Genomic DNA, 27,619 nt, shown 5'->3' on the forward strand with positions numbered 1-27,619 from the left:
TCAGGGCAAATCACATGGACCTTCCCCACCGTTGACACACTATTGGGAAGAGGTGCCAATACCACAAACATAGAGGGTTAGCTCTGCCCCCAATGCAGGTATTGCAACACTACACTCTTTCATGGTAGGAACCCACAGAAAAGTACTTTATATTGTGCTTGTTCTAAGTCTAACAACCATCTTTGTTTGACCACTTTTGGCCATGAATAATAACTCTATAGTGTTAAGTAAAAAAAGCAGCTTTAAAATAGTCAAACAATCATTTATGGCTGTAATTAATGGTGCATTCAGAATATGGGGATGATTGCATTAGGTTTCCTGGTTATAATGCCAGTGCAGGCATAGGCAAACTCAGCCTATGCATATATTAGAAGTATGCATAAAAATGAAGATATTGGTGAAAATAGCATACATTAGATCAGGCATAGGCAAACCCGGCCCTCCAGATGTTTTGGGACTACAACTCCCATCATCCCTAGCTAACAGGACCAGTGGTCAGGGATGAAGGGAGTTGTAGTCCCAAAACATCTGGAGGGCCTAGTTTGCCTATGCCTGTGCTAGTGCTTCTGTCCTGGTTTCTAATATTCTCTTTACACTACATTACCTGTTGCATTATGGAACTGTGCCATTTTGATCAAAAGACTGCCATGTTGCACTAAACTTCATTCACACCAGCGGGCACCTGGCCTTCCACAATTCCCTAGAGATTATTATGGGGCATCATTAATTTTGCTGAATGAAGTTACATTTTAGTGAAGAGTTACAGAGCTCTAACTAGGGAAATAATGATAAATTATTATTATAAATTATTATTTATTATTATTATTATTGTTGTTGTTGTTGTTGTTGTTGTTGTTGTTGTTATTATTAACCTGTCTATCTGGCTGGGTTTCCCCAGTCACTCTGGGGAATGACTGAATGAAATATCTGCCTCGGCACTACATGAGAACTACTGTAATATTTCTGTGACACAATCTCATTTCGCATGATTAGCATGGGAACAATATCCCCTTAATTAAGCTTTTAGATAAAACTAAAAGATGTTGAACTAATGGCAAATGCATGACTATGAACCAATTAAAAATAAATAAGGAAAATAAATATGTGAAAACAATAGTAAAATTATGTGGAGTCAAACAAGAAGAAAACCACAGTTCTGGGCTAAGCTACTGCTGTGTGTCTGCTATACATCTTCCGTGGGGTCCCCCCCCCCTTCATCAACACCTCTTTTAAAAGTGCCAGAAATGAAGGGTTGTGATTGTTGTATTATTTCAGCAGCTTCTCTTTAACTTCGCAGCATGCTACTCGTACTAATTTTCAGACTTTGAATGATGGCATCTATATTTTTGTATTCAAATATACTCCTCAGTAATCCTGGTTCAATTTTAGTTCTGAGCTACCCCAGGACATGCAGTTCAATATTACTAGCGGTCGGACCACTGCAACAGCCTAATAGCTTCTACTTAGTGGCATGGTTGGTGGCAGCACATCATGTTGGCATACAGGGACTAGAGGTTTTTACTCTTAATATGCCTCTGAATTTTTAGGCAGCACACTGCTTGAGAAAAGATATATTGCAGGAGTGATATGTTCATTATCTTGGAAAGGAGGCTGACAGTCCTGCTGAAGGGCACTGGCATCTCACTGGCAAAGAAATAGTGTTTTATGCAAGTGTGGAATTGAAAATGCTCATTGATGATTCCCTCCCAACCAAATGGCATTAAATAAAATCCAGCTACAGAGAGAGATGGCATTTCCTATCATTATTTGTCATGAGACAGATAGATAATAGAATATGGTCCACAATATCTGGTCCTGAAGAGAAAACTACCAGTTGGGTTGTAAGGTCCAGTTTCTTAAGCTAATGCAAACACCCATGGAAATCAGAAATAAACAGGAGGTAAGAAATGTACCAAAGCATAAAAGTTTCCTTTGCATTTAAAATTAATCGTGGATTAGATTGGCTGAAGGCTTTCAGTCTAAAACGGCCTCATTGCTTGTCACTGACACACCAAAATCATTCATTTTGTAGGCCAGAAGCAAAACAAGAAGGGCAAGCCTATGGCATGCAATCTATAGCCTTTGTAATGGTAGCACTACCTGTGCATGTAGTCAGAGGTCTCTGCAAAGGCATAGCAAAGTCAAGCACACCAGGAAGGCCACCTGGAGCCTTTAGTCTAGAGTGGAACTTGCTGGCATGTCTAGGCAACTGTTTCATCCTGATTTATTATGTATAAACACACCTGCTATGTGCCAGGTGCTGCACAAATCCCTCCATACAGGCTCACAGTCTAAGCAGCATGAGACAAAAGTAGCAGACACTGTTTTGGATGGAGCCCTTTGGAACTTAAGTGCAGTTGTGTGTTTGACAATTTGGAAGAGTTAAGCTTTACAAGAGGAACAAATCATTCTAGTGATTTCCTTGATATATATAGGCATCTGTAGCTCTGGGAGGTGCCCAGATAATTGTCACGAATTCTTCGTGGCACTTTAGCAGAAATGCTCAGAGTTCCAGGTTCTTCAGTGTAGTATATTTATTGTGAGCTACATATATACAAATATCTACAGGCTATAATACACGAGCAGTTCATACAGTCAAACAGAGTACCTAGCTACACCTTAAGGCAAATAGGAAGACCTTTCTATCTCTCTCTCTGTCTCTGACCACACACTTCTAGACCACACCCTTACTGCTGGACAGGTTTCCCTTTTAAACCGATGACAGCCAATCAACTGACAGCACATTACTGCTGAGTCATTCTGACTCAGCACTTCCATACAAAGTATTGCAGGCTGATTGCATCAGCCGGTTGCATCAGCTAGCAAACTCAAGCCTGCAGACTTACTATCTCACACAGCATTCTGTGAATCCCGACAATGATAGCCATAGCAATGTATCAGTTGGGAGGGCAGGGGAGCCACACTGTCTTTTTATTCCATTGGTGCCACTGTTGAATGCTGAGAGGAAGAAAGAGGAGGTAGTACCAAAGACCAAAGGAAACAAAGAGAGAGACAAAGGCTCCAAAATGGTGCTAGAAAATGAGTCTTGGACAAATAATAGTAGTCCTTGTAAAACAATAAAATGCTGATATATTTCTGTTGACAACAACCTTGATCAGGGACATAAGATTAAGGCTATCTTTCAAGGCAATCTCTCCCTTGACAGGGAACCCTTAATGGCACAACCCTCAAGAAGGTTCATTTTGCAGTATTATTTTGAGGCTTTGCATCTCCTTTTGCTTCTACTGGTAAGTGCAACCCAGATAAGTGGGTGTGGAAAGGTGGGTAGATAGATAGGTGAGGGATATGAGGTTTTGTGGTTCATTCGAGCAGATAGGGAGAGTGACCAGACCTCAACACTGGTTTGAAAAATGAAATAAACAAAAAAAATTCTTGAGATATTCCCCCCCCCATTGTGTTCTGAGCCTAGTTCTGTGTCTAACTGGGTTATGTTCCAACAATATCTGCAGGACTACAGGTTCCCTATTCCTACTCTAAAGAGATGTGTAAAAGTATTGTGGGAGACAGAGCCATTATTCAAGCTGAGGTTCGATAGAATCAGTACGCAATTGTAGCTAAGATTTATTGTTTGGTTGTCCATCATCCTCAGTTGGGGTGTTAGTGGAAATCGTCCAACCCTGGTATAGGACAGAGGAAGGACAGATGATCCCCAACAGTGTCTGTCTCAAAGTTTGTTGGCTTCACCATTAAGCAGAATTTAGACAAATATGATGTCCAAACAGAGTATACAAGCCTTCAACAAGCACTATGATCAAGACTCATTTGGCCAGGCTGTTTTTACAGTGGAAGAGAAACAATCTAGAACCATTTTGTTGCTTACATATATGTAAGTCAGTGGTACTGATAAGAAAGAACAATGTACTCATATATTACATGGGTTTTTAAACAAGACATTTGTTCTGTTTCCATAGAGGGGCTTTTAAGGCAAGTAACTGGAAACACATTATGCCTGCCAGGTATGCCTATGTAATCTCATTGACAATATATACTATTCTTCCGAGGAGAAATGCAACATTATTTATTTTTAAAGAAAAATGAAATAATTTCTCATAAGTGAGTAAAAACATTCCAAAACAAATTACAGGCTAGCTTTTCTTTCCATTTTCCCCCTGCCAGTTTAACAGTATTCTTTGTAAACAATTTGAAGGGATCTTATTTGAATCAGCTTGTACTCAGCTGGAATTTGCTTTTAACAATAACTTGTGCTTTAATAAGCTGGTGCCCAGAGTTTGTGCCATGCTGCTTCAAAGAGATAGCAAAGCTATGAGTAAGATCAAAGCAAAATGGTCATGGGATCTTAACTATTTGACAGAAGAAGAAACAGAGAATTATACCAGCACAGTTTCTATTTTTCCTGAAGAATTATTCACTTTGATTTCCTATGAAGAGTTTACATCTCTTCTTTAGTCAAAAAGTTCTCTTTTCTTATGTATCAAAGTTTTTAAAAACTCTGAAGACTTCTTTATTGCCTTAACAGAATGTTCCCACATGCTGAGGGCCTGCAGAACATTGGTCCCAGATACAGCAAAAGACAGGGGCCAATTATATCAGTAGAAGTCTCTCCCTTTTTCTCAACAACTAGAAAATAAAACAAAGTATTCAAGTATTTTTTTCACTAGTTAGGACCTAGGACTAGTCACAATGCTGTCTCCAGCTCTGCCTTGTATTCTGCTTTGTCATTCTCATACTGATCAAAGTAGTCTGTGAGAAGTTCATTCTATACTCACACCCTATACTCATTCTATACTCACATCGTGTTCCTCAAGAGTTTATCACTTCTGCCTAATGTCCATTTTCAAAGAAAATTCATAGACACAAAAACTAGTCACCAAGACTCGTATTTCTAGGCACAGAAATACTAGTATGGGAAACTTGTAATACTCCAAATACAGGGCACAGGTTAAGACTCCAGAATTCCTCTCTGTTTCAGATTTTTATTAGAGATGGGGAAGAATTTCTCTCCTATTCCCACCAAAGCAGCTTCCATTAACACTACAGAAGCCCTTATGAAAGCTAAATAGATACTCATAAGTAAGCCTCATTGACTACAGTAGGACTTATCCTAGGATAGTCACAGAATCGCAGCCTTGGGAATTAATTGAAACCTGTGTACAGTGGTACCTTGGGTTACATACACTTCAGGTTACAGACGCTTCAGGTTACAGACTCTGCTAACCCAGAAATAGTACCTCGGGTTAAGAACTTTGCTTCAGGATGAGAACAGAAATCGTGTTCTGGAGGCGCGGCGACAGCGGGAGGCCCCTTTAGCTAAAGTGGTGCTTCAGGTTAAGAACAGTTTCAGGTTAAGAACGGACCTCCAGAACAAATTAAGTTCTTAACCTGAGGTACCACTGTACTGTGCAATTTTAGGTATTGGAGAGGAGACAAGGCTGACTCAACATGCACCCACATGCAGAAGAGATAGAGCTTTCCACATATAGAAAGCAACTTGCCTGGGTGTTGAATCTTACTCCACTGCTTGTCACAGGAGTGCATCCCCAAGCACACCTGAGGGCAGCAAGCTAACTTAGAGGATGAAGGAAGTCCATGGGACACACATGCTTAAAGCAGCAATGGTCACTCCCCTCCAGCAGAAGGGAATCAAGAACAACCACAGGGTTGATGCCACTGCCCTCTGGGATCTGCTTTCTGGAGTTATTTGCCATAATGCTGAAGCCAAACCAGTGTATTGTCGGGGGGAGAGAGAGACTTCCATCTCTTACTTTCTCCTGCTCGCTGCCACAATGGGAATATAGTCTGGTAAGCATGTGGGAGGGGAAGGGGTTTAGTGAATTAGTAGGGAGAGAACGAGGAGCATATTCAAATGCAGCCCAAAGGTTGTGGCTTGCCAAGGGCCATGCAGTGAGATCCTAGCAGAGGCAGAATCTGAGTGCTCTTGAGAGTGGAGGGAATTTTCTTCACAGTAACTGCACTTGTATCACTAAAATCCATAATTGGAGGGCAACAGAGAGAAAAATGGTGTGATGTTTACTCCTATGAGCTTACAAAACTTGAATGGTTTTTTACCCCTTCAGGGCATTCTTTTTAAAAAAAATACTCAAAATATTATAGGAAAATGCACATATTACATGATTTGGTGCACTGTTATGTCATTGCATTTCCCACTTCTCTGCCTAGGATTTCTTTGCTTGTCCACTCTGTTGATTTTGTTTTGTTATATTTAAAATGGCAAGTTGTATATATACATTTAATAATAAATAAATTATAGAAATATATTGTAAGGTAATAAATAGCATGCAGTTCTACAGAAATATCTTACCGAATATAATTGTTTTCAGAAATACCACTTACCTTTTTCATCCCCTGTTTAATGCACATAATGTGCACTGGAAGTTGATTGGGTTTTTATATGGCTGTGAGCTCAGCAGAACTGCATTTCTGTGGCTTAGAATTTGCATCCTATAATTGCATTTTAGCACATTAATTGCATTTAATTTGTTATTCAATCTAAGAGCAGAACCTTCACCATCAGTGCTCTTGAGCAGAGTTTAAAGCAGCAACTGTCACTTTAAAATTAATATTCCTAGTACCTAAAGGTGAAAGGATAATGAGTCCTCACTCCTCAAATTAAAAATCTAAATTGGGGAAAACTCTCCCTGGACTTTTGTATTTATTCACCTTTGCCCCTTTGATGAAAAGCAAATATAATTCCATTAATAAAATATCCCCTCTCCATGATGATCTTTAGTCTTCCCATATTTTTCTACTTCCTGCTTTTTTTGCAAAAAAAAAAAAAGTGATTTGAGAATTAGATTGCAGTGAGACATATTTGTTGCATGTGTTAACTTGGCAGGTGCAGCTTGTCACCAAAATTCATTCATTTTACTACTGTTGTGTATTATTTTGGTGAAGATAGAAGGGGTAGAAGACAAAATAGTGCAAATGTGTATGAACAGATACACAACTGGTGCAGGGCAGGAATTAGAGGCAGCTATGCAGAATATATAAACTCTTCAGTTAGTAAACCTTTTTACAACTAGCATAGAAATGTTGTTCATAGAATGCCTATATTTTCTGATTTTGTGCTTTTACTATGAGTGCACTTATGCTATCCTAGTTATGATATTTGGGTACTTAGCTGCAGTCTTTATTTTCCCATTTATGACTTTTAACATATAAGCAAACATTTCTTCAGCTCAGGAGACACGTCTCATAACTAGGAGATTATTCACAGCACTTTTTACATAAGATGGCTGTCATGTGAAAGTGTTTCCACATGGCTGAGGTATTGTATTTGGTCTATACTAGGGATCAGCAATCTTTTTCAGCCATGGGCCGGTCCACCGTCCCTCAGACCTTGGGGGGGTTGGACTATATTTTTTGGGGGGAAATGAACGAATTCCTATGCCCCACCCAGAGATGCATTTTAAATAAAAGTACACATTCTACTCTTGTAAAAACATGCTGATTCCCAGACCGTCCACGGGCCGGATTGAGAAGGCGATTGGGCCGGATCCGGCCCCTGGGCCTTAGTTTGCCTACCCCTGGTTTATACACTACATAGATTCACCCCCACCATATGGTTGTTACCAAGAAACCTCAGGCCAACATCAGATGTACTTTATGGCAAAGGATCACACAGAAACTCTTACCAAAGGGATCAACAGACACACTTTCTGCCTGCTTTCATAAGGTGGTTGTAATGTATGTGAATTGGAAAATACCCAATATACAAAGAGAAGATTTTGTATGTAGAAAACCTCAGATCTGTGGATCAACAGCAAAATGGTCACATCATGATTATATTTAGTATGGTAACTAGATGAATGCTCTGAAATATCCCACGTTAATGGTTGAATCATAGCTCGCCACTAGGCCTGTCATGCAAAATGAAGCAACCTGCTTCAGGTGGCACCTTTAGTGCAGCAAGACTTTTAAAAATGTTGATCCTGCTATTTGAATGGGTGTGCCATTTGAGCTCTGCTTCATTCAACAAAATGTCTTGGGCTTTGCTTTGTGAGTTGTGTCATGAATGCATCCTGATATCAAAGGCGAATAGAGCAAAAACCAAGACAGTGGTGCCAGTTATTTCACTTGTTCAAGGGCTCTCAGTCACACAGCACATGCGCAGATGCACTACAAGGATATGGTTACAACGGTAGTTGCACTGTCTAACGACCAGAGGGCACAATGGTCCTGGAATGTGCCATTTTATCTTCCGCAGGAAGTTATTCCCTTTAATCTGTTGTTGACATTGTTTATCTGAGAGAGCCTTCAGTCCCCGAAGGCTATTTACTTTCTCTGGTAAATTTAAAGACCTCCAGCTTTCATTCATTCATCACAATCCCACAGTTCATAAGTGATTACATTGAAATATAGTAACAAAGCATTCCAGAGATAAATGAATGCATGAGTATATTTACAGAGACTTCAGAGGGTTTTGTAAAAATCCTAGACATGTGACTCATGTTGGAACTAGGGGTGGCAAGAGCCCAGTGGTCTTGGTCACCATTGTCCCAACTCAAATGTCAATTTAGGTATGATTCAGATATGACTTAGACAGCATCTTAAAAAGTAGAGACATCACCTTGCCAACAAAGGTCCGTATAGTAAAAGCTATGGTTTTCCCAGTAGTGATGTATGGAAGTGAGAGCTGGACCATAAAGAAGGGTGATCGCCGAAGAATTGATGCTTTTGAATTATGGTGCTGGAGGAGACTCTTGAGAGTCCCATGGACTGCAAGAAGATCAAACCTATCCATTCTTAAGGAAATCAGCCCTGAGTGCTCACTGGAAGGACAGATCGTGAAGCTGAGGCTCCAATACTTTGGCCACCTTATGAGAAGAGAAGACTCCCTGGAAAAGACCCTGATGTTGGGAAAGATTGAGGGCACAAGGAGAAGGGGACAACAGAGGATGAGATGGTTGGACAGTGTTCTTGAAGCTACCAACATGAGTTTGACCAAACTGTGGGAGGCAGTGGAAGACAGGAGTGCTTGGCGTGCTTTGGTCCATGGGGTCACAAAGAATTGGACACGACTAAATGACTATAAACAACAACAACAGATATGACTTGAATTAATACACTGAGTTTGGTCCTGATTCAGATTGGGTCCCATCATGTCTTTACTTGCCCTCGCTTCTTCCAAGCCCTTTAAATTTGGGAGAAAGGGCCATCCCTCTTCTGAGGAGGGGTGGCAGTGGCCAGATGGAAGCAGCAGGGCAAAGGGAAGATTGTTATTGAGGATGTTGGGGGTGCTGAATCAAGTCTCCTCCATCTATCAGAGACAGAAAAGCAGGAATTTCTCTCCCACACCCCTCAATCTGTAGTCATTCTTTACAGTCCTCCCCCCACAGCAAGCCAAACAAGACTCCCTGGTGCCACCAAACAGCTGCCAGTTGTTGTTCTGTTTAAGGACAATTTCAGCAGGAGTCTTGAGTCTCACTGAGAGCCATTCATCTGTTTCATCTGTTATATAAGGAATCCAAGGCATGTGGAGATAACACGATCAGAACTATACTCCCTGCCATAGACAGCAGCAGTACTCCATGAATGGGGGTGGAATCAAGTTAGGATCAATACAAAACCAACCCTTTTTATTTTCAGGATTTTGTTTTGTTTTGTTTTGATCTGTGAAAGTCTGTTTTAACATTTCAGCTGAATGAACAAGCTGAATGAATATTTCAGAGCAAATCATGTCAAAAGTGGGTGGCTCCTGAAGTTATATTTTGGTGCCTTTTGTTTTTCAGATAGAGAGTGATGGTAAGAGTGACATAAGTTTAGAATTTACAAGGCATGATATTCTTATGAGTTTGGGGGAGGCAGACTGAATGCCTGACCCCCCCCTTTCTAACCCCTGGATCCAGTAGGTGCTAACATATAAGGGAGGCTAGCTTCCCTTGATGATGGGCCATTAAGGGAAACAAAAGAAGGGGGCTCTGTGTGAGATGGTAAGTGGGTTGGACCCCTCCCCCAGCTTACCATCAATTGGAAGGACAGAGCCAGATTTTTAGGGTTGGAAGTTGCAGCAATGTGAGCTAGAAGCAAAGCAGCAAGCAGAGAGAGCAAGCCATGCCAGATTTCTGCTTGAATCTAAGACTGTGACTATGGGAGAGAAAAGACCCACTTGGAGTGTTGATGGTGTGAACCCCTTCCATCAAAGGCTCAGGTTGTAGATATGTGTAAATAAACCATATATCATAAAGGCACCACAGTCTTTGCTGTGCCTCAATTCCAAAAGGAAACATGGACCTTGGATAGGTGCATGGAATGCCTGGAACCTCACACCACTTTGAGATGGGGATGGTGTGCAACAGTATTAAGGGAAAGGATATACAGTGGTACCCCGCAAGATGAATGCCTCGCAAGACGGAAAACCCGCAAGACGAAAGGGTTTTCTGTTTTGGAGGCGCTTCGCAAGACGAATTTCCCTATGGGCTTGCTTCGCAAGACGAAAGCCCATAGGGAAATCTCCGGGGACCTCTTTTAAATGCTGGTGGTGGGGAGCAAAGCCTTCCCCCCCCCTCCGGCCTTCAGAAGAGGTCCAGGAAGGCCGGCGGGGGCCGAAAGGCTTTGCTCCCCACCGCCAGCATTTTAAAAGCAGTCCGGGATAGCAGGGAAGCGCTTCCCGCTATCGCGGACGGCTTTTGAAGGCAGGCGGGGGGGAGCAAAGACTTTCGCCCCCCGCCCGCCTTCAGAAGAGGTCCTGGACCTCTTCTGAAGGTGGGCGGGGGGCGAAAGTCTTTGCTCCCCCCTGCCTGCCTTCCCGGGAGAGTGGAGAAAGGCAGCACATTTCTCCGCTGTCCCAGACGGCTTTAGAAGGCAGGTGGGGGGGGGCAAAGACTTTCGGCCCCGCCCGCCCTCAGAAGAGGTCCTGGACCTCTTCTGAAGGCGGGCGGGGGGCGAAAGTCTTTGCTCCCCCCTGCCTGCCTTCCCAGGAGAGCGGAGAAACGCGCTGCCTTTCTCCGCTGTCCCAGACGGCTTTGGAAGGCAGGCGGGGGGGGCAAAGACTTTCGCCCCCCGCCCGCCTTCAGAAGAGGTCCTGGACCTCTTCTGAAGGCGGGCGGGGGGCGAAAGTCTTTGCTCCCCCCTGCCTGCCTTCCCGGGAGAGCGGAGAAAGGCAGCACATTTCTCCGCTGTCCCAGACGGCTTTGGAAGGCAGGGGGGGCAAAGACTTTCGCCCCCGCCCGCCTTCAGAAGAGGTCCAGGACCTCTTCTGAAGGCGAGCGGGGGGCAAAAGTCTTTGCTCCCCCCTGCCTGCCTTCCCAGGGGCTTTTACATCGCCCCGGACAGCGGAGAAGTCCTCCGCTGTCCCGGGCGATTTTAAAATGCCGCCCGCCAGCATTTTAAGATCGCCCCGGACAGCGGAGAAGTCCTCCGCTGTCCCGGGTTTTTTTAAAATGATGGGGGTGGGAAGAAAAGCCCTTGTCCCCCCCCAGCCTTCAGAAGAGGTCGGGGGACAGACTGTCCCCGGACCTGGTCTGAAGGCGGTTTCCATAGGAACGCATTAATTGATTTTCAATGCATTCCTATGGGAAACCGTGCATCGCAAGACGAAAAACTCGCAAGAAGAAAAAACTTGCGGAACGAATTAATTTCGTCTTGCGAGGCACCACTGTAGTGGTACTGTTGACACCTTGGCAAAATAATAATAATACACTAATCAATTTGACATTGTATCCATTCCATTCCAAATGTGTCTCAGTGTTCAAACTGATTCCTCACACTCTAGTCCTTATGACATCAGTGGTTCTGTGGGTGTCTCCTTTAGTCCTTACTCAGCTCTCAAGCATTTTGTTTGCATATGCTCTGAACAGAGATATCAGAGCAATACAAAGGAAGTAGAGATGGATGAAGCTATCAATTTTTGTGTCTCTCAATTCCCCCCTTTTTGTGATCTTAAGTACACTTCTCCATTCTTCTGCATCGGTTTATGAACTGTTTTGAAGTCCTCTTAAAAATTCATCAGCATTTTACGTAGTACATATTTCTTATAATAATTTTTGCAAGTCATTTCCCCTAATAAAATGCATTTTGCATGTTATTTTCACCAATATATGCATTTGTATTCACACTTTCTCCTAATATACACATTTTTGGATGGGAAACTGCAGTGCAAAATTCTATATTGTATTCATCTTGAAAGATAGCTGCATTTAAATTTGTATATTATTTTGGAAGTGTAATTTGGATGAAATCAAATTTTCCTCCCATCCCTACCAGAAAGATCAGATTTCTATTTTTTCCAATCTTAAGTTCAGTTCTACACTTTTTGAATCAATTTGTGAATTAAAAATAAACCCATTAAAGCCATTTTATATGCAGTTTTAACTAATATCCACATTTTCCCATCATCCCTGACCATTGGCCCTGTTAGCTAGGGCTGATGGAAGTTGTAGTCCCAAAACTTCTGGAGGGCCGAGTTTGCCTATGCCTGCTCTAATGTATGCTATTTTCACCAATATCTTCATTTTTATGCATACTTTATGCATATATGCATTTTTTAAAAGCATTGACTGGTTGGAGAAATGCTTTGCAACATTTTGATAAGTGTGAATTTCAGAGAATAGCTGTGTTTCCCATACTGTTTCCGCAAGTGCAAATCTGATTGATTCACATTTAACTGTGTACAGTGGTACCTTGGGTTAAGAACTTAATGCGTTCCGGAGGTCCGTTCTTAACCTGAAACTCATTTTAGCTAATGGGGCCTCCTGCTGCCACTCAATTTCTGTTCTCATCTTGAAGCAAAGTTCTTAACCCGAGGTACTATTTCTGAGTTAGTGGAGTCTGTAACCTGAAGCGTCTGTAACCTGAAGCGTATGTAACCCAAGGTACCACTGTACTGAATTGAATTTCTACTCTATCTCTACTTCCGGGTCTGTTAGGCAAAAAGGAAAAACAAAACAGAATATTAGCACACATTGATTCCAGCACATGCTCCCCTTGTTCAGGTATTACTGGCAGGAAGACGAAACATAAATGGAATGTGGGGGCACCTTTACCCCACCCTTCTCATCAGACAGTTCCTTGTCGCTGTTCTTGTGTTCAGTTGCTACATCTGAAGCAGGGAACCTCAGGATTCGTGGTAGTTCTGTGTGCATTGTATAAACAAGTCCTTCTAGGGTTCTGAAATGCAGAGAGAGCCTTAACAAGTACACGTGGCTCCCAACTTCAGATGTAGCAGCTGAACATGGGATCAGCAAGAAGAACCATGCAATGACTAAAGGCATGGCTCCACATCACATTTCTCTTACTGCCAGCAATACCTGAACAGGGCTATATTAGTTTCATACAAATGTTGAACAAGAGTGAAGAAAGAAGTAAACTGCTAGGTTCAGATATAGGTTAACTTATAATTAGGAAAGAAAGTTGTTCTCTACTAGTAATATTTTCCTTCTATAAAATTCATCCTGATATCCTTCAGTACTGTGATTGTCTGCATCCAGTTTTACATTATATTTTAATTGCTTAGCATTTATATATTCATACTTGTATTTTAATAGCATTACCTTTAACACATAACAGGTTATACGATGCAGTTCTATGTTTTAAAGTGTTGCATAAATGAATTGCCATGATTTATCCAACACCTGATATCAGCAGGAAATATGGTTGTAGAGTAGACATGTATTAAAAATAATTATGCTTACTTATTATTTTGAGTGGTTAGCTCTGCTTGTCAGCAGAATAAGTGAATTGGAGATATGGTTGTTTTTATTTCATTCATATGTATGTGTGTATTTCTGTGTGTATCAGAGGTTTTTTATTTTAAAAATCATGCATATATTCAATTGTAAACTTTTTTTGAAATATCCTTCATCATCATATTCACAGTAACCTTAATAATAAACAGTGCATCTAATTTCTATATCCATAACATAGCGTATAACTGATTGTGATATTTATTTTCCTTTCTGTGTATATGTATTCCATTCTAGCATTAATGGGTGTCATACATCAGGCTGTGAGTGGAAAGAAATATGAAATTGAAGTGTCAAGATCCTGCTGAATAAGACATGCACACTGTGGCAAATCCTGACACACAGGTGAATGAATAGGAAACTAAGGATGTGACCCTTAGGAATTAGCTTAGAGATCCAAATTCCTTCAGGGCATGCTTCATAACTGTCACTCATCACAAGGAATGCCCTTGATTTGAATCCAATTTTAACTCCTGCCCACATGGAATATTAACTCCTGCCCACCTAGAATTCAGTGCTGGCTAACTGGGGCCACTATAAATTATTTACAAAAGAGTTGGATCAGACAACCAAAAAGTTAGAAAATAGCATAACAAATAAATAAGTTGAGTGTGTGTCATTCTGGGAATTTCTGCTTAATTAATAATGTGTGACTCTTCTGTTATATTTGTTTGGGGGGGGGGAACTAAGCCAAAACAGACAAGTTGCATAGATGTTGTCTAATTACTGAAGGATACTTAGTATAAAGGCTAAGACTGAAGAGTCATGCAAGTAGCTTCCCCAAATAACTTCTTGCACAGAACCTCAATCACACTATAATCCCACATTTTGGGGCAGCAAATCACTTTTCAAAGCCATAGTAGGTTCACATTGTGATATGAGGGTCTGTGAGTTGATTTTTTTAAAAAAATACAACATATTTTTTATTTATGCAGGCAGTACATAAATCTTCTATATGGTCTGAGATGGAGCGTTTGCACAGAGAACAGATATGAGATTGACAGATTAGACTTTTCTTGCAGTTTAAATATATTGGTTTAAAGAAAGACCATACTATGGTATTTCAGTTTATTTGTGGTTAGCTTTCATTAGACTACTTTGGGTTTGATTCACCTAACAAGTCCCAGCAGCAGAAGCCCTGCACAGGGTCTCCCACTTGTGCAACAGGGCATCCCTCCTCTCCTCCTGCTACTCCCCCTCCCAAAAGGCTTTGTGGGAGGGGGAATTGTTGCCTCTGGCAAGCTTCTACTTAGAGCCACATCTTCTCAACTAATACGATCATTGCTTTATATTCACTTAGTCTTAGCAGGCAGAAAGCAAGCTTTTTCTGTTGGCCTTGGAGATTGTGATGGTACACAAGAGAGTTACTATTTCAGTGGTGTCTGGTGTCCATTGGAACCAGGCAGGATGGTCAATGGGAGGTGGAAACAGAGCCACAACCACCTAATTCTGGTTTTTGTTCCTTTCTCCCTCCCTTCAATGACATGGAGGCTACAGCAGTAAAATTTCATGACACTGAATTTCTAGCTGAATTTCTTGGCTCAGTATACTTGGGCACTGTCATACTTTCTTCTCTGCTGGGAGAAAGTCAGGGCCTCTCAACACATCCTTCCAGCTCCTCATTCCAAAAAGAGAAAGTGCAGGGCCTCTTAAGCAAGAGGGGTATCAAAGAGCATTTTTATTCTTAGTTTATTTCTATGCCACCTTTCTGCCAAAAAGGTCCCCAAGATGGTTCACAAAGGGTTTTAATGCTTATTTTTGTAAGTTGTTTTGAATTCGCATTTCGGTCAAAATTGACTAATAAATATAATTAATTAATAAGTGAATGAATGCAGACTGAAGGCGCTACCATCTCAAAAGTAGAAGCTAAGCAGGCAGTGCATAAATTAACCTAAGCAAAAATCATTTTTCCAAAACTGCCACTCTTTCCTTCTCTCCTACTTGTTCCTCCTAATATTCCATTGTTTCTTTATAAGCAATGGCTACATCTATCCTTATAGAACCTTCTGTTTCTTGAGATGAGTAGCTGCAGAATTTCACTAGGACAAGACTGAAGCAGAAGGTTGTCGGCCAGTACCAGCAGGTATCTCAGTAGTAAATAAGTAAGCCGTCAGACAAAAGTACTCTATTTGCCCTAATGGACCAATGTCCCCTGTGTAATTCAGGTGACTGCTTATTATTAGCGAAAATACCTGTTCATTGCATTACCCTTTACATTTTGGGGCACACACTTAAAAACAACAACACCTAAAAGGAACAAGAAATATGATGAGGAATGTGTGATATATATCAGCTACAATGTAAGAACAGGTAGGTAGCCGTGTTGGTCTGACGCAGACGAAATAAATTTAAAAAATTAAAAAATTGTCCTGTAACACCTTAGGGACCAACTAAGTTTGTTCTGGGTGTAAGCTTTCGTGTATCTAAAGAAGTGTGCATGCACACAAAAGCTTATACCCAGAACAAACTTAGTTGGTCTCTAAGGTGCTACTGGACAATTTTTTTAATTTTAAAAAATTATTCCTTAATGTAAGAACAGTTTGCAAGGGCAAGTCCCATGTTGAGTGTAGCCTAGTCTCAGTACTACAAATAGGTTTTAGCCTGGACTCAGTGGAATCCCTTCCTAAATGTTCAGACCTAGCAAAAAGAGAAGAAGAGAGCTCTTGGGCTATAATCCCAAACTTAAACCTAAATGTCCCAGAAACAGCAAACACCATTTGTGGTAGATGCTTTTATCGCAGCTCGTAATTTACCATTCCAAACGCCAGTCTATCTTCATCCTCACTCTAGCATATAGACTGCTTTACTTGGATGAATATAATGGTGCATTATTGTGACATCTTCCTTGAACAGCATTGAAAACTAGGAAGAGGGACTATAAATAGCAAGGCTTAATTTCCAGTCCTAGGGGCACACAAGCACTCTCAGTCCACTTAAAGTCAATAGAGATACATGAACAAACTGAAGCGCTTAATGATTCACTTTCTTCTGCTTACTAGAGTTGATCATGGTAGTTACCAGAGTGATACTATTTATCTGCAGCCCCATTAGGAGATCTCTTATTGGTCAAGTTAATACAAGTCATTACTTGACTTGAAAATAATGATTTGCAGCCACAGTAACTCCCGGTAATGTTTGAGCAGATGCTGAGGATCAGGGACAAGGGTTCTTACTAAATAAATTGCAAAACATTATTTGCCAAGCAGGGCCACTTGTCTAAGCATTATTCAAACTTCTTTTATATATTTTTCAAAACCCAGACATATTTGTATTGTTAAAAAAAGTCTGTATTTGCTTTGAACATCCAGTGCGTAATGATAAACGTAGCTGTTTTTTCCTGTCCTTGATGTACAATTTACAAGCTGAGTGAATATTGATTCCACTTACAACAAGATGTTTTTGTAGGAGAAGAGGTAACAGCAATGGAGTGCCCACAGGGCTGGTCCCACCATTAGACAGAACGAGGTGGCTGCATCAGGCAACTGATTTTGTGTGTCACGAAGAGACAGCAAATTGTTATTTATTTAATTTGTTATTGTTGGGCAGGGGCCAGGGAGGAAGAGACCTGCCTGTGGAATTTTCTTTCTCAGGTTTCGAAATAAGAACGTAAGGAGCCTTGCTGCATCAGATCAAAGGTCTGCATAGTCCAGCTTTGTGTTCTCATAGTGACCAACCATATGTCTGTGGGAAGCCCGCATGATGGAAATAACTTGTCTGGCTTTGAGTATCATAGAACTGTAGAGTTGAAAGGCACTGCAGGGGTCATCTAGTCCAACCCCCCCCCCCCCAAATGCAGGAATCTCAACTAAAGCATCCAAGACAGATACTGTGCATCAAGGCTGCCTCAGACAGTAGATTATTTGGGCTTGGCCCTGAAGTGAGCTTTCTCTTTCTATAGTCAACCAATTTCCAATTTTCTCTGTATGTAATACATTCCATAGTTTAAGAATCTCATTTATGCCAATTTTATTATTATTATTTCTATCCCTTAAGATTGGCTAGGATTGGGGAAAATTCAGTGTAACGCTTTTCCAATCATTCCATCTGCACAAGCATTTCAGCTTGCCAGATGAAAGAATCCGCTCTGTCCTCCTCCTGGAGGTTCTTCCACCCTCACAAGTGCAAAATTCATGGGTTGTGCAGGTGGGGTAGGAAAGCCCCATTGCACAAGTGGAAGTCCTTGGGCTGGGTTCTCACTGATGAATCCTACCATATGTCATTAAAATCCCCTAACAGTTGTGCTCCCACACCCATATTCTGCATTTGGAATGAACATAGCGCTTTGCTATCTTCCGTACATGTCTAGGTTGTATTGTATTTTTTCAGGGATCCTTGCCTTATTAAGCAAATGAAAGATCATGTCAGAAGGACAGTCTTGCAATGTGCCTCAGATTTGCAGGTAAAAGGACTCCCATTATTTGTGTTGGGGCTAGAAATCCTTAGGCCAGCTCCATGCCCGGGCCACACGCATTTGCTGGACCTGTACTTCTGGGGTCTGACTGTAATATGTCCTTGAACCGTGCCTCTTGTTGGCCTGGACTAAGGATGCAGAGATGGGTGGGTGGATGCAGAAACCTCTCACATTGCACAGTGGGCATGCAGCCTACTCCAGAAACGTAAGAGGAATGTCTGCTGCACGGCTCATATTTGCTGCTGACCCTCCCTACATTTGGTTCTGGCCTGCCCACAGCTTCAGTGTGGCCCCCTGGAATATTTCCAGCAAGGGAATGTACCGTAGTCCTCAGTCTGACAAAAGGGTTTATTTGCAGTCCTGTGCATGACTTCTAAAGCCTCCAAATCAAGTGAGGGGAACCTATGACCCCCCCCCCAAAAAAATGTTGCTGAATTACAGCTTCCTTCATCCCTGGTCATTGGCCATGCTTGCTAAGGCTTATGGGAGCTTCAGTTCAGCAACATCTGAAGGTATAAGGTTCCCCTCTCTTACTATAATTACAGGTTAAAAAACCCCACTGTCTTGCTTGTGAGCATGCATATTTTTTTCAACAATGGGGGCTGTTACATGCTCTGTGCACTGAATTCCTGTGCTTTACACATAGGGAACTTTTCAGCATATGGCAACATGCAATTCCAGCTGCAATTTGAATGACACCAACATAAGAACCATACATCACACCCCTTCCCTTCCTGTACAGTTCAAACAGCTTACTTTTAGAACAGTCGACTTTGATTTTATTTTCTCAGCCTCATCTGAGGTCAAATTTATTTATTACATTTATTAGTTGCCTCAAAACCAGAGTTCTCTAGGTGCCAGAAAATTAAAGCTATTTAAAGCACATATTCAATCAAATCACAGCACCCAAAAAATCCTGTAAAACAAAGCACCCACATCAGAGTAGAGGTTAGTAATACAGTAATATAACAAAAAAAACCCCCACAAAATAATCTCATAGAATCAAAACCACATCCTAATCCACTATGGAATGCATAGATCAACAGCTCCAATGGAGCCTGTTTTTCAGCACACAAGCCTTCAAGCTATGACAATCTGTCCAACAAAAGCATCTCCCCTCACTTGGATTTCCCAGGTTCAAATATCCCTTTTCCTTTGAGTCTGCAAAGGTTGCCGAGCATTTTGCTCTGCAAAAATAAAAATAAAAATAAATAAATTCAGTGTTGCTTTCCAAATCCCACAATTTGGAAGAGGTGAACTTTGTATTAAAGGTAGAGCAGCTTCTAGCATGCAAACAAGTACTGAATTTGGAAGCATCATTCACAGTAAATTCTACAGAGTTCAATGAGGACCAAATGCCCATCCAGTTCAGCATTCTCTTCTTACAGTAGCCACACCCAGGTGTCTATGGGAAATCCTCAAATGGAATTTGAACACAGCAGCACTCTCCTCACTCTTGTTCCCCAGCAACCAATGTTCACACAGGTGGTACAGAGCCATCATGGCCAATAGCCACCAATAGCCTCATTCTGCATGGATTTGTCTCATCTGCTTTTAAAGTAATTCAGATTGGCAGCCATCATTAGTTCTGGTGGTAGTGAATTCCAGTTTAATTATGCACCATTAACTCCCAAGGAAGTATCTGAGGAAGTGTGCATGCACCCTTATACCCAGAACATACTTAGTTGGTCTCTTAGGTGCTACTGGACAATTTTATTTATTTATTTCAACTTTGTCAGACCAACAAGGCTACCTACCTGAATCCCAAGGAAGTACTGAGTCACAATTCCTCTTCCATTGCTTCTTTTATAATGGTCCAAAGGAGCATAATCATCTCTTCCATACAGAGATGCTACCTAAATTGGCATTGCACACAAATCAGATGGGATGGGTGGAAAATCATGAGCTTTCTTTTTTATTGTTATAGAACAGGCTTCCTCAACCTTGGCCCTCCAGATGTTTTGAGACTACAATTCCCATCATCCCTGACCACTGGTCCTGCTAGCTAGGGATCATGGGAGTTGTAGGCCAAAAACATCTGGAGGGCCGAGGTTGAGGAAGCCTGTTCTAGAATAACTGCAGGAACAGGAATCATTGCTCACTCATAATTCTTTTTATCCTTTGGGGCATGTTCTCAAATATGTGGTGAAAAACACATGGCAAAAAACCTGCAGATTTCTTTGTATAACATGTTGGAAAATCCATCCTGACACTGATAAAACTGTTGATGAGAGCCTGTTTAACTACGTGATATTTTCACCAAAACATAAAATAAAATGCTCAGTACAAATGTACATCCTATATCTTTATTATTTCAGAACTGTAAAAACAGCCATCATCTGGAGAAAATTTATCTGACAATTTATTAATGACAGATACTGCTGGAGATGTGCTTCCTTATATCAAAGACACATAATTTTCCTTGCTTTGAGGTGTTACGAATGACATTTAGTTTAAAGTTTTATGTCTTTCATAGCATCCCCACATGATTTAATATTCCCATTTTACAATGACAATGCTATCATGACAATAATTTTTTTAAATGACAGTGGGGGTTTTTCCTAATGCTGAGTTCTCAACAGGATTTGGGGTTATACTGTTCAAATATTCTGTTTCATGCAAAACATTCCACTGTATATCAGAATTAAATAAAAAGAACAGGCTCTGAAAACAAACTTTACCAACAGCAGGAATGTTTTCATAAGGATGCATCCTTTACCATATGTCTTACCAAGGAACTGCTTGCAAGCTTCTCATCAGCATCTGGTGGCCCACTGTGAGAACAGGATACTGGACTTAATGCACATTTGGCTTGATCCACCAAGGCTCTTCTTATACCCTTTATCACATGATCGGATCTGACTGTGTGGTACCTACTTTGGATGACTTACATAGGGTTATGTATAATAACACAACAGTAAAGCCTTCAGATTTTGCTGTACACACTTGTAGCTGTCAAATTTGGACAAATTTACATCATAATTGTGGAACTCAAGTTTTGAAATTTGTACAAATATGTTTGCAAATGTACCAAAACCTTGATGCCCTCCTCTCCTGCAAAGGAAGAAGGGACTGCTGTTTTTATTATGCTAAGGAAAAGGTACATCCGAACTGTTTTCAGCTGGGAAGAGTGATGCGGGCTTTCTTGCCCTGACTTTCAGAGCTGCTCAGAAAGCTATGAGAAGCCTTGCTGTTTTCAGGCAATTGTCTCACTGCAGCACCAGGGACAGCTCCCCTGCCTGGAGTAGTGAAGGGACTCTCACAGACACTATTCTGACTGTGGAGACGCTCTAAAAACAGTGAGATTCACCACAATTTTCTAAGAGACTTTGATATTCAGCACAGTATCAGGGAAAGTCTGTGCCTTTCTTCCTTCTGAGCCTAAAGAAGAACTTGGACTCTTCCTCCCCTTGGCTGTCTTCAGAAGCACTTGGGAAGCAGTAAGTTTTATCCTTAACCTGCTATCATTGTAACTTCTGCCCAGTTGCAATTGATTTTATTACTATTATTATTATTATTATTAGCAAATGCAACAAAGGGGGAAAATGAATCATCATTAGTAGCAGCAGATCCCATTAAGAATAACTATCAGCCTACATACATCTTAAGTTACATATGTACATTTATGGAAGTCTTTCAGATGGTGAAATAGGTATCCACACAAAATTGTTGTCTATAGGAAATATAGTCAATTATAGCCCCAGTAGTGAAGAATAGTTAGTGAGTATTATAAGTCTCTTAGTAACCATAACAGCTTGTAAAGTCCACTTTTGTTGTCCCCTCATTAATCCCCATACTACAGGAATACAATTTTAGAGTACATCAAGGATTTCACCAATACAAAATAAATACAGATAACAACTTCAGACTATAGGGAATTATTGGGGAAGCTGGCTACAGTTTTAAAGCTACTGACATTTGCCACATGCATTCTTCTACAATGGGCGTGAGGAACTTCTGACCCTTCAGATGTTGTTGAACTCCAGCTCCCATCAACCTCAGCCAGCATGGCCCATAGTCATGGATTATAGGAATTGCAATTCAACAACATCTGAGTAGGCACAGGTTCCCTGCTCATGCTGTACTACCTCCCTCAAGCAAGAGTATTTCTATTTCAATCATTTTGTTAAAATGTGGATACATACCTAGGAATGTACTATTTTTCTCTTCCGTAGTTCTGAGGAGTGGTACATGTAAACAACAGCAAACCTTTGTCTGCTGATTTGATAGCCAAGGCCACCTTCAGAATCTGAGTAAAAAGTGAACTGTGTTTCTAACAGCAAGTGGGCTGTGTTTGGGGTTTTTTACACTTTTTAAAGTCATGAACTCTGTACCCTAACTTGCTCTTTAATATCTTTGTTAGCATTGCACCAGAATTACCATTTTAGGAAATCTTCCTCCCTTCTCAGAAAAAAATTCCCTACTCTCTCCTCAAACATTATGCACTGATAGTGAGTTGATTTTACATATTCTGTTTTTCTTACAGTTGATTTAAAATGAGTTTTCTGCAAATTTACTATTTCTCCTAGCTCTTTGGGGGTTTAAGGATTTCTCATTGAACTGAACTTCCATACACTCACACCACTAACTAGAATTGCTTCCTTATTGTATCCATCTGTTATATCATTGGTAGTGAAAAGGGGGGCTGGTTTCTCTCAGTGCTCTTCCCATGTTTACTGCTGTTGATTAAGGTGGGGGAAAGTCTCCCTTGTGACATCTATCTTGTGTCAGCAGCTAGAAGAGGGATAATGTTTGATGTTTTATTCTGTTTAATATTCTGTTGGGAGCCGCCCAGAGTGGCTGTGAAACCCAGCCAGATGGGTGGGGTATAAATAATAAGTTGTAGTTGTAGTTGTAGTTGTAGTTGTTGTTGTAGTTGTAGTTGTAGTTGTTGTTGTTGTTGTTATAAGGGACCCATGGCTCTCCAGATGTTTATCAACTCCAATCAGCCTTGGTCAGTAAGGATGTGAACTGCAGTTTAGCAACACACAAAGGGCATCCCATCTTTGTTCCATTAATAGGTTTGTGAGTTCAACTCTACTGCATTGCCATAAGTTAAGCAGTGGATTCAAAAAGGGTTCAGTCTTAAAAGGGCAAAATATGCTTGATTCACCTTGGTAACCAATTAAGGCCCAAGGAAATGGTCTGAACTATGTAAGGAAATCTTTACATGGTGGCCTCTGCATGTTTTGGACTACAACTCTCATCAGCCTCAGCCAGCATGGCCCAATGGTCAAGGATGATAGAGAGCTGTAATTCAAAATGTCTGAGGGAAACAGGTGGGGGAAAGCTGTTCTAGGAGGACTCTGGAAATCCAGAAGAGGCAAACAAAGCTAAAATTGGCCAAGCAGAGATGAATCCTAATGACTGCTTGTAGATACTACAATTTCTATGGAAACTAATAGCCTTGTGGTATGCATTTTCATTCTGAATTCTAGTTTTTGTGGGAGTGGGGGGTGGGGAGAGCATTTGCCTACCTGCCAGATGGACCATTTTCTGAGATACATCTTCCTGTAACTTCTTTGAAATAATTTCCATTCTGCTTTGCATCCAATGCCACATTTTCTTTCTCTGTGAAGCTTCTAGCCTTAAAAATAGTTCAGCCACCTGTTGCAGGAAGTAAAGGAACATATCATTTGCAAAGTTTCTTAAAAACAAAACCGTTGTGTGGGTTTAATAGTTGGTTGTCAATAGTCATTACTTAAGATTCCCAGTCCCACAACTGTGCCTAACCACAAATACCACCCCTCCCCACTGCTGTATGGTGATTATTGTCGTGTCTGTGGTAAGATAGAGTAATGCATCAGTTGTGAAATTCTCCATTAGTGCTAATTTGGAAATGGGAATATTTATTTTTTACATACATAGTCCACCTTTCCTCCAGGTAGCTCAAGGCAGAGTGTGTAGTTCATTCTGTTTCCCATTTTATCCTTAAAACAATTCTGTTGTGATGTTTAAAAAGCTGGTGGCAAGAGAACTGGGCACACAGTGCTCAGGGACTGTGCAGGCAGGTTGATGCACACAGGGAGACTGGGGGCAGGGCTGCTTTGCACGCCCTTCCATGTCTCCAGTTTTAAAAATGGTGTGTCTAAGCTAGTGCCTGAACATTGCTGGAGTGAGTGGAGCTCTTCCAGGCAGTTATTTATTTATATTTTAATCCTTTAAAAATAAAATAAATATAAAAGGTTACTGTGTGCCATCACCTACGGCTCTGAAACCTCACAGTCTGTGTTTCCTTCCTAGCAGGAGCCACAGGCTGGGGGGTGGGGGACACAGGGGGGCGAGTGAGCTTAGAATGATGTCTAGTTTTGTCTTGAAGCACCTTGAAGTAAACCCCCTCACACAGGGAAATTGGGATTTCCTTGGCACAAAATACTTCCTGTCTTATCAGTGCCAGAACGTCAGCACAAACTAATCTTGCTTCAGCAAAATGGATATATCTGCTATATGTGGACATTGCAGCACTACTTCTGTTTTGCAGTGTGTACATTCCATCAGATATAAAATATACTTTGATGCATTATATACTAGAACATTGGAAAATAACAGTGCCTCCGCACTCTGGTAATTTTCTACCCCGTTTGAGAGATTGCTGCAGTCGCTGGGAGCTTTAAGTACCTGGAAAGCCCCAGGCTACACTTGTAAATGGAGACACATCTGTGTCACAAGCTCTATTTACCTGCTTTTGATCGTCATTTTTGTCAATGGTCCATGAAAATGTGTGGAACCAGGACAAATGACACTGTGAACTGATTACTTCAAATTCATGGAGTAATAAAAACTGAAGGCTTTGGTAGCTTAAGAGAACATGACAGTTCTTTTCAAGGAAACAATGCTTTAGAAAGTTACATAATCATAATTGTCGTCTGCAGTGTCTTGGCTTCAGAAGAGATTTTCCCAGGCTATAAGGAGCTGTGTCCTTGCAAGTCCCCACAATAAATGTTAAAATGAGTTCTGTCTTGCAATTATAATACTAAAATTTGCAGGCTCTGCCTGATGATTAGGAGTAAACAGATAAATTCCTTTTCAGGTGGCAACAGGGAGAGGCCTTTGTCTTTCTGCTAGTGTTGTGTTACGCTCATATCTGCAAAACATCTCATTTATATTGAGATATGAACAAAATTCCCCTGTTCCCAAGCAACATCTTTCTTCTAGCTCGTGTTTACATTATTCCATATGCTATTTCTGAGTCCCCAGCATGTGCAAAATTATAGCAAAAGCCAGTCTTTGAGTGACATACTGATTTTGCATCCTATAACCATGCCACATCTTTCTTCTTAATGTGCAAAATGGAATTTAATTCACATGTGCTACATTTTAAAGGTTCTCTTTCCCCTTAAGCTTCTTTAAGGAAGAGCTTCTCCTACAAGCCAGACAGATATATGTGTAGGCAACAGCATTACTATTACTTACATCACATTTGAGCGTCTCTGGTTTCATTCATCTTTAGTCTCTATATGTCTATTTCCCCCCTGCTAACAACCGTCGACACTGATGAGCTGCAGTATATCCTGCTCTCTCTCCTTCCGACAGCAGTCATGAGCTGAGTTTATGCCACCTTCCATTGCATCCGTATGCAATCTGGCCTGATCGCATTTGTGCTTAATTTGTCTAGCCGTCCTATCTCTTTCATTTTCTCCTTGGCTAGGTATGACACTGCAGATTTCGCTTTTTAAAAAGGATTCATCCTTCTTCTGTCTGATTCTGCTTGTGCTGCTGCCATCACAAAAATCTGGGGCCAGACACAGCATAGTGGGCATGAAAGATGGGGGTGAAAATAGAGCTGGCCAGAGTGGAGAAGGCAGGAGGTGTTCCAGGAATGAAATGAAAAGAATGGATGCTTCCTAGCTTTTATTTTATTTTATTTAGATTGTGTTCCAGCTTTCCTCGTAGGACCGCAAGACAGTGTGCATGGTTTGAGAGCTAGTGTGGTGTAGTGGTTAAGAGCGATAGATTCGTAATCTGGGGAACCAGGTTCGCATCTCTGCTCCTCCACATGCAGCTGCTGGGTGACCTTGGGCCAGTCACACTTCTCTGAAGTCTCTCAGCCCCGCTCACCTCACAGAGTGTTTGTTGTGGGGGAGGAAGGGAAAGGAGAATGTTAGCCACTTTGAGACTCCTTTGGGTAGTGATAAAGCTATATTTTTAACTGTTGTGTTTCAAGTAAATTTTTATAACTTGGCTTTTAAAAATAGGCTATTGTGGAATTTATTAGACTGATTTTAAAATATTAATTGGACCCTATCTGGACTCATTCTAACCTGTTCTGGATCTTAATCCAGATCATGATCCAGAAGTTCTAAATCTCTAAAAATGACCATAACTTCCTTGTTTTCCACACACACATATACACTTTGTTGACATGGCAGCACACACAGATTGTTATATTGTATTTATCCTGTCAAATTTAAGATGGATTTTCATGTTTCCTTGAAATTTGATTTTTTCCTAGAGTGGTTTAATGACAAATCTCTCTTCCCAGGGAACTCTGAGAATAGTAGTTCTGTGAGGGGAATAGGGGTCTCCCAACAGCTCTCTACACAAACTTTAGCATTCATTCTGATTTGTTTTGAGGAAGGTTCAATAACTGTATCATGGAAGAGTTTTCAGTGCATTTCCACATCACTTTCCTTATCGCAAAAAGTCTGGTTTTGGTGAATCAGGTTTGTTGCAAATGAAATCCCAATTCTGTAATAGCTCAGCCTGAATTTTCTGGTATGTGATTAAATCCCACTCAGAAATAGTGACAGTCTGGAAGCACCCATTGATTAATCTGTCAGTTTCACCACACTTCATTTATTCCAAGATAGATGGCAATTTTGATGTTAGATGCTTGACGCTTGACCCATCTTTGTTTGCCACCAAGAAATTATATATTAATGTCTCAGTCTCTTCAATTGTCAGAGTAATTCAATAACACATTTAATGGATCCAATAAACATTATAGTACAATCCTATAAGTGTAAACTTAGATGTCAATGATTTCAATGGGTCTTTATTCCCTAGTATGTTATGGATTGCATTCTTCATCTCTGGCTTGACATCCAATAGATTATTCCCAGCTTAAAATAAAGATTTCAGCTGTTTGGAAACAAAAAATAGAGGGAAGCGTGTAGAAAGCAAGGTTAACCAGGAATAATGTGAGCAAATATGCATTAGACATATAGCATTTTGCTCCCCCCCCCATTTTAAAAGCAAAAGTAAATGCATATTTGTTTTAAGTATGTGATGATTGACTGTACATTTCAATCAAAACAGCATTAAGACATCAAGCCTAAGAAAATAGAAATAAAAAATAGAAATTCCCATAGTATTTCCCTTGACTTCAGCTATGGAATATGTCATACCCCTGGGGAGCGGCAATAATACCAGGATCTGAGTGACAAACTATTGAAAGCAACATGTCCAGTGAATGAAGCCAAAGAGGAAATCCAAAGTGAGCAGACAAACACTAGGAAAAGCACAATTTCTAATAAAAACAAAGCACTTTTGATTGAGGAGGGCTGATAAAATGGAGATTAGAACA

General features: G+C 40.9%; 1 long non-coding RNA gene across 1 annotated transcript in view; it reads right to left on the reverse strand.

Annotated features, from left to right (window-relative positions):
* Window positions 1-25,697, reverse strand: part of LOC309527821 — a 145,375-nt gene extending 119,678 nt beyond the window's left edge. Inside the window, exons 1-2 of the long non-coding RNA XR_014217379.1 lie at window positions 25,507-25,697; window positions 23,571-23,700 (exon numbers count right to left, since the gene is read on the reverse strand). This is a non-coding gene — a long non-coding RNA (uncharacterized lncRNA). The remainder of the gene's footprint in view (window positions 1-23,570; window positions 23,701-25,506) is intronic.
* Between the last annotated feature and the right edge of the window lie 1,922 nt (window positions 25,698-27,619).

This window comes from Podarcis vaucheri (assembly GCF_965113315.1).
Source record: "Podarcis vaucheri genome assembly, chromosome: 2".
NCBI classification, from domain to species: Eukaryota; Metazoa; Chordata; class Lepidosauria; order Squamata; family Lacertidae; genus Podarcis; species Podarcis vaucheri.